Genomic DNA, 7,920 nt, shown 5'->3' on the forward strand with positions numbered 1-7,920 from the left:
TCCTATGTGGGAAGGGCTTCTAATGGAACCAAAAATTATTCAAAGTTCTCCTATGGGGACGCCGCGAAAACCTTTAAGTTCTTTATGACATTTTTTCTAAGAGTGAAGCACCTTTCGGTAACTGCCAACACTCTAGACACTAGAGCATCCTGCCGCCTGTAGTGGTTGTATTAAATAAGGGACAAGGTCTCAGTGTACAGTTAAACTAGTGTTTACTAAACGGCGCTGTCCAGTTCCAGCTGTTCCAGTTCCGCTGTGTGCAGGGTATGCAATGGTTATGGGCATTTAACAAAGTATTGCACAGGACTGTACGTACTGCCTACTATATCTCCATTGATCTGTACTGGTACTCCCTGTATATAGCTGACATTGGACTGGTACTCCTATATAGCTTCACATGAGTCTTGGTACTCCCTCTATATAGCTCCACATTGATCTGGTACTGTACTCCCGTATTAGCTTCACATTGATCGTGTACTACCCTGATATATGCTCTTGCATTCATGTTGATCTGTATGGTACTTGGACTTGGTTGGTATTTCCCTGTATATAGCTGCACATGATCTTACTTCTGTATATAGCTCCACTTGATCTGTACTGGTACTCCCCTGTATAATAATGAGCTTGCACAGTGATCTGGTACTCTTATATAGTCTTCCACAGTGATCTGGTACTGTACTCTCTGTATATAGATCACCGTGATCGGTACCCTGAATAGTCCACAGTGATCTGGTATGGTACTCCCTGATATAGAGCTCCAAGTGATCTGTTACTGGTACTCCTGTATAAGCTGCACAGTGATCTGGTACGGTACCCTCATATAGATGCACAGTGATCTGGTACTGGTACTCCGTATATAGCTGCCAGTGATCTGGTACTGGTACCCTGTAATAGATGCACAGTGATTTGGTACTGGTACTCCCTGTATATAGCTGCACAGTGATCTGGTACTGGTACTCCCGTAATATAGATGCACAGTGATCTGGGTACTGTACTCCCTTATATAGCTTGCACAGTGATCTGGTTTCTGGAACTCCTGTATATAGATGCACAGTGATCTGGTATGGTACCCCTGGTATATACTGCACAGTATCTGGTACTGGTACCTGTATATAGATGCACAGTGATCTGGTACGGTACTTCCCGTATATAGATGCACAGTGATCTGGTACTGGAATTCCCTGTATTAGATAGCCAGTGATTCTGGTACTGGTACTCCCTGTATATAGCTGCACAGGATCTGGTCGGTACTCCCTGTATATAGCTCAGTGATCTGGTACTGGTACTCCTGTATATGATGCACAGTGATCTGGTCCTGTACTCCCTGTATAAGCTGCACAGTGATCTGGTACTGGTACTCCGATTATAGCTGCACAGTGATTCTGGTACTGGAGGTACTCCCTGTATATAGCTGCACATTGATCTGGTACTCCTGTATATAGATGCACATTGATCTGGTACTCCTGTATATAGATGCAATTGATCTGGTACTTCCTGTATATAGCTGCACAGTGATCTGGTATGGTACGCCTGTATATAGATGCACGTGATCTGGTACTGGTACTCCTCTATATAGCTGCACATTGATCTGGTACTGGTACCCTGTATATAGCTCCACAGTGATCTGTACTTCCTGTATATATCGCTGCCACCAGTGATCTGGGTACTGGTACTTAAGGTTGGGTCAGGCATTAGAGTTACCAGTGTAGTTAAGGTTAGGATTAATTAGTAAATAAAAACACAAGGCTCAAATAATTATTATGAAATTAATAAATTGGTAGTTTATAACAATAGCTTGCTTTAAAAGTAAAAATTCAGATTTGATGACTGTGTGGCTGTGCCAGCTAGTGACCACTCTGATCCTCATGTCGCGGGCCCTCATGTCGCGGGCCTCATGTTCCTGTCTCTGAGTTGTCTCCAGAACAAGATTCATGAGGAAAACAATTACCTGCATTATTAGTTATTTTGGCACATACTTTGCTCCAGTAACATGCACACTTGCATATACATACATATTTCTCTGTTCTGGTAAAAGAGAAGTTGATAGTACCATATCCTGTTTTTTGGACCCTAGGCATCCTGCGCCCTGTAGTGGTTGTATTAAATAAAGGGAAGTTGTATCAGTTGATATGCTCCACAGTGAAATCTGATACTGGTACTCCCTGTATATAGCGCAATTGATACACATAGCCTGGGATTCAATCCAATACTGTGATAGACACACACAGGCTGGGATTCATTGGTCAGCCAGAAAAATGTCTGACATGGCTTTGACCCCACTCTCCACAGACGTCTCAGGGGGAGTTGGGATATGCAACAAACACATTCAATCCCACAAGTACCACTACTACACACTACCACACACTACCACATCACTACCACACACTACTACACTACCCATACTACACACTACTACACCACTAACTCACACACTACTACACACTACTACACACTACTACACACACACACACTACTACAACACTAACACACACTACTACACACATACCTACACACTACTACACACTACTACACACTACTACTCACACTACCATCACACTACTACACACTATACAATCACTACAGAGAGTTAAATATGCCAATATAATACTTATCACCATGCTAGTGAGCCTGACCTGAATATCTCATGATGTTTTAATCTATTATCATCATGTCAGTATCTACAGTTTCTCTTTCCCTGTTGGAATGCTGAATGTTGTTTCAAAACAACAGCAAATACATTCCATACAGCTGTGGTAAAAGACCAGATAGGTATCTAAAGAGATAGAAGGAAGACATCGACTCAGTGGGATGTGTCCAAATGGCATCATATTCCCTTTATTGTGCATTACTTTACACCAGGGCCCTTAGTGCACTATAAAGTGACAGGTGCCATTTGGAAGACACCCACATGTACCTTCCCACAACACCAATCCTCCTTCTTAAAGGCAAGAGAAGAGAAGCACTCAACTTCCTGGACTTCTGTGAGGCGGAAGAGAGCTGAAGGACTTTCCTGGGATCAACTTCAGTCCTCAAACGTGAGATAAAAAAATCATCATGGCAGAGAGCATAGTGAGTGTTTAATAACAGCTTTAATAACTTATAAAACATATGTTATTCACAAAAACATTTTGAAAGTTCATTAAATAAGAAAACTGTACAGCTTTCAATCTGAACCTGATACAATTAGAAATGTATTGTTTTATGTCTACTATAGTTCCTTTACTTGAGGAGGAAGAGATGCCCAGACTTCGTGAGTATTATTTTTATTATTTCCCTTTATTTAACCAGGTATGCCAGTTCAGAACAAGTTCTCATTTCCAACTGCGACCTGACCAAGATAAAGCAAAGCAGTTTGACACATACAACAACACAGAGTTACACATGGAGTAAACAAACATACAGTCAATAATACAGTAGAAAAACAAGTTTAGGCCATAGTGGCGAGGTAAATACAATATAGCAATTAAACACTTGAATGGTAGATGTGCAGTAGATGAATGTGCAAAGTAGAAATACTGAGGTGCAAAGGAGCAAGATAAATAAATAAATACTGTAGGAGATGAGGTAGTTGGATGGACTGTTTACAGATGGGCTATGTACAGGTGCAGCGATCTGTGAGCTGCTCTGACAGTTGGAGCTTAAAGCTAGTGAGGGAGATAAGAGTCTCCAGTTTCAGTGATTTTTGCAGTTRGTTCCAGTCATTGGCAGCAGAGAACTGGAAGGAGAGGCGGCCAACAAGGAATTGGCTTTGGGGGTGACCAGAGAGATATACCTGCTTGGAGCGCGTGCTACGGGTGGGTGCTGCTATGGTGACCAGCGAGCTGAGATAAGACGGGGCTTTACCTAGCAGGGTCTTGTAGATGACCTGGAGCCAGCGGGTTTGGCGACGAGTATGAAGCGAGGGCCAGCCAACGAGAGTGTACAGGTCGCAGTGGTGGGTAGTATATGGGGCTTTGGTGACAAAACGGATGGCACTGTGATAGACTGCATCCAATTTGTTGAGTAGAGTGTTGGAGGCTATTTTGTAAATGACATCGCCAAACTCGAGGATCGGTAGGATGGTCAGTTTTACGAGGGTATGTTTAGCAGCATGAGTGAAGGATGCTTTGTTGCGAAATAGGAAGCCAATTGTAGATTTAATGTTGGATTGGAGATGTTTGATGTGAGTCTGGAAGGAGAGTTTACAGTCTAACCAGACACCTAGGTATTTGTAGTTGTCCACATATTCTAAGTCAGAACCGTCCAGAGTTATGATGCTGGATGCGCGGGCAGGTGTGGGCAGCGATCGGTTGAAGAGCATGCATTTAGTTTTACTTGTATTTAAGAGCAGCTGGAGGCCACGGAAGGAGACTTGTATGGCATTGAAGCTCGTCTGGAGGGTAGTTAACACCGTGTCCAAAGAAGGGCCAGAAGTATACAGAATGGTGTCGTCTGCGTAGAGGTGTATCAGAGACTCACCAGCAGCAAGAGCGGCATCATTGATGTATACAGAGAAGAGAGTCGGCCCAAGAATTGAACCCTGTGGCACCCCCATAGAGACTGCCAGAGGCCGGGACAACAGGCCCTCCGATTTGACACACTGAACTCTATTGGAGAAGTAATTGGTGAACCAGGCGAGGCAATCATTTGAGAAACCAAGGCTGTTGAGTCTGCCGATAAGGATGTGGTGATTGACAGAGTCTAAAGCCTTGGCCAGGTCAGTGAATACGGCTGCACAGTATTGTTTCTTATCGATGGCGGTTAGGATATCGTTTAGGACCTTGAGCGTGGCTGAGGTGCACCAATGACCAGCTCTGAAACCAGATTGCATAGCGGAGAAGGTACGGTGGGATTCTAAATGGTCGGTAATCTGTTTGTTAACTTTGCTTTCGAAGACCTTAGAAAGGCAGGGTAYGATAGATAGTTGATTTCCAATCTTTATGAATCTCAGACGACACGAAAGAGAGGTTGACCAGGCTAGTAAGGCTTGCAACAACCAGGCTTGCAACAATTTRGGCAGATCATTTTAGAAAGAAAGGGTCCAGATTGTCTAGCCTGGCTGATTTGTAGGGGTCCAGATTTTGCAACTCTTTCAGAACATCAACTAACTGGATTTGGGAGAAGGAGAAATGGGGGAGGCTTGGGCGAGTTGTTGTGGGMGGTGCAGGGCTGTTGACCGGGGTAGGGGTAGCCAGGTGGAAAGCATAGCCAGCCATAGAAAAATGCTTATTGAAATTCTCAATTATCGTGGATTTATCGGTGGTGACAGAGTTTTCTAGCCTCAGTGCAGTGGGCAGCTGGGAGGAGGTGCTCTTATTCTCCATTACAGTGTGCCAGAACTTTTTTGAGTTTGTGTTGCAGGAAGCAAATGTCTGCTTGAACAAGCTAGCCTTGGCTTTCCTAACTGCCTGTGTATATTGGTTCCTAACTTCCCTGAAAAGTTGCATATCACGGGGGCTGTTCGATGCTAATGTAGAACACCACAGGATGTTTTTGTGCTGGTCAAGGGCAGTCAGGTCTGGAGGGAACCAAGGGCTATATCTGTTCCTGGTTCTACATTTTTTTGAATGGGGTATGTTTATTTAAGATGGTGAGGAAGGCATTTTTAAAGAATAACCAGGCATTCTCTACTGACCTGATGAGGTCAATATCCTTCCAGGATACCCGGGCCAGGTCGATTTAGAAAGGCCTGCCCGCTGAAGTGTTTCAGGGAGCGTTTYACAGTGATGAGTGGAGGTCGTTTGAKCGCTGACCCATTACGGATGCAGGCAATGAGGCAGTGATCGCTGAGGTCTTGGTTAAAAACAACAGAGGTGTATTTAGTGGGCAAGTTAGTTAGGATGATATCTATGAGGGTGCCCGTGTTTACGGATTTGGGGTTGTACCTGGTAGGTTCATTGATAATTTGTGTGAGATTGAGGGCATCACGCTTAGATTGTAGGATGGCCGGGGTGCTAAGCATTTCCCAGTGTAGGTCACCCAGCAGCACGAGCTCTGAAGATAGAGTATGACTCCATTCAGATTTTTTATTTATTTTACCTTTATTTAACTAGGCAAGTCAGTTAAGAACAAATTATTATTTACAATGACGGCCTACCGGGGAACAGTGGGTTAACTGCCTTGTTCAGGGGCAGAACGACAGATTTTTACCTTGTCAGCTCGGGGATTTGATTTAGAAATCTTTCAGTTACTGGCCCAATGCTCTAACCARTAGGCTACCTGCCACCCCAAAAGAAGAAAGATGGTTAGAGAATTAATAAACCCTAATTTCCTCTGTTGTCAAACAGCGAATGGGTAACCTTCTGTAGAGCATACGGTTTATGCATTGGTTCACCAAGCCAACCAATGTACAAAAATTCAGATCACCTTATTCTCTCATAAATAACACATATTTCAGAGTATACTATGTAATCCTTGAATTAACTGTAGATGGAATATGAAAGATCCACACCCATAGGTGTTTCATCAGCCTATCCCGAGGAGAATGACTGCCATGCAGGTAAAATAACAGTTGTATTGGACAAAAYAAACTAGTGATGCAATAGCTAGTCTTCACTGTTGCTGTTAGCTGATAATGATGTCACTGTGAATCTAATTGAATGACTTTAGTAGCTCATAATGATAACATTTGTTACCTTTTGTATTTCCACAGATTTAGTGCAGCCAGCTGATCTGAGGATAGTTCTGATAGGGAAGACTGGAACCGGGAAGAGTTCAACAGGAAACACKATCCTGGGGYGAAAGACCTTTCCAGAAAAGTCCTTATGTGAGTCTGTAACAAAAAAKTGCCAGAAACAGAGAAGAGTGGTGAATGCTAAAAAAATGGATACAAAAAAACTAAAGTTTCACTTTTAAGTTCCTCTTGTTAAAGTCAGCTACAGAGCACCATCTACAGTAAGATATGTACTAGTGGGACCTTTAGCAGGACGGTCATGGTGAATTATTGAAATTGTTGCTACTTCTGTAACAAAATCATAATAACAGTGCAATTACAGATCAAATCCAATTTTATTTGTCTCATGCGCCGAATTCAACAGGTGTAGACTTTACAGTGAAATGCTTACTTACGAGCCGTTTACCAACAATGGCAGTTTTAACCTCTTAAAACCTCTACAGGATCAGTGGGTCCCCCCGCGGGACGGTTGAGCTAAAGTAGGCTAATACGATTAGCATGAGGTTGTAAGTAATAAGAACATTTCTCAGGARATAGACATATCTGATATTGGCACAAAGCTTATGTTTTTGTTCATCTAACTGCACTGTCCAATTTACAGTAGCTATTACAGTGAAAGAATACCATGCTAWTGTTTGAGGAGAGTGCACAGTTATGAACATGAAAATGTATTAATAAACCAATTAGGCACATTTGAGCAGTCTTGATACAACATTTTGAACAGAAATGGAACGGTTCATTGGATCAGTCTAAAACTTTGCACATACACTGCTGCCATCTAGTCTATGTCCTGGGATTTTTTTTCTTACAACGTCATGCTAATCACATTAGCGCGCGTTAGCTCAACCGTCTCGCGGACACCAARCCCCTAGAGGTTTTAAGAAGAAAAAAAAGTGTMAAAGTATTTACWAAAATTAACTGABGTAAAAATGTTATAAAAATAAGGAGTAACAATAAAATAACAGTAGSGAGGCTATATACAAGGGGTACCGGTACAGAGTTAATGTGCGGGGGCACCAGTTAGTCGAGGTAATTGTGGTAATATATACATGTAGGTAGAGGTAAAGTGACAATGCATAGATAATAAACAGAGAGTAGCAGCACATTATTCTCTCATTAATAATACTTATTTCAGAGTGTACTATGTTTTCCTTGAATCAATGTTGCAAAGACACCTTCCCTCTCTCCCACACCTCAAACAATGATACCTTCCCTCTCTCCCACACCTCAAACAATGATACCTTCTTTCTCTCCCACACCTCAAACAA

The 7,920-nt window shown here is 42.6% G+C and overlaps 1 long non-coding RNA gene across 1 annotated transcript; it reads left to right on the forward strand.

Moving 5' to 3' along the window:
• The first annotated feature begins 2,743 nt into the window (after positions 1–2,743).
• On the forward strand, positions 2,744–6,744 carry LOC139027294 (uncharacterized). The gene is made up of 3 exons (XR_011479367.1): positions 2,744–3,035; positions 3,215–3,250; positions 6,632–6,744. It is a non-coding gene; the product is annotated as an uncharacterized lncRNA (long non-coding RNA).
• Positions 6,745–7,920: the final 1,176 nt, after the last annotated feature.

This window comes from Salvelinus sp. IW2-2015, unplaced genomic scaffold, assembly GCF_002910315.2.
Source record: "Salvelinus sp. IW2-2015 unplaced genomic scaffold, ASM291031v2 Un_scaffold9315, whole genome shotgun sequence".
Taxonomy (NCBI): domain Eukaryota; kingdom Metazoa; phylum Chordata; class Actinopteri; order Salmoniformes; family Salmonidae; genus Salvelinus; species Salvelinus sp. IW2-2015.